Genomic DNA, 248 nt, shown 5'->3' with positions numbered 1-248 from the left:
GGATGCTGGGAGATGAGATGAGTATTTCCTATAAAGGAAAGGAGTAGAAATGGGTCTGTTCTCTCCCCACTGGGTGGTCCCCTTCTGTCCTTCCAGGACTAAGGCAGGGTGGCTGTACTCGAGGGCTCACAGTCCTCCTCGGGGTAGGCATTCATCTCTAGTTCCTGGGCTCCACCAGCCTGCCTCACCTGTTTGGTTACTACCAAGAACATCTTCCTGAGCCACAGATGGCTGCATCTGGCAGGAAG

General features: G+C 54.0%; 1 protein-coding gene across 1 annotated transcript in view; it reads right to left on the bottom strand.

The window, feature by feature from the left end:
* PAMR1 (peptidase domain containing associated with muscle regeneration 1) overlaps positions 1-248 on the bottom strand; it is a 63,227-nt gene that overhangs the window by 7,146 nt on the left and 55,833 nt on the right. The window lies entirely within an intron of this gene.

This window comes from Myotis davidii, unplaced genomic scaffold (genome assembly GCF_000327345.1).
Source record: "Myotis davidii unplaced genomic scaffold, ASM32734v1 scaffold94, whole genome shotgun sequence".
Classification (NCBI taxonomy): domain Eukaryota; kingdom Metazoa; phylum Chordata; class Mammalia; order Chiroptera; family Vespertilionidae; genus Myotis; species Myotis davidii.
This window is presented reverse-complemented; position numbering and strand designations above follow the sequence as displayed.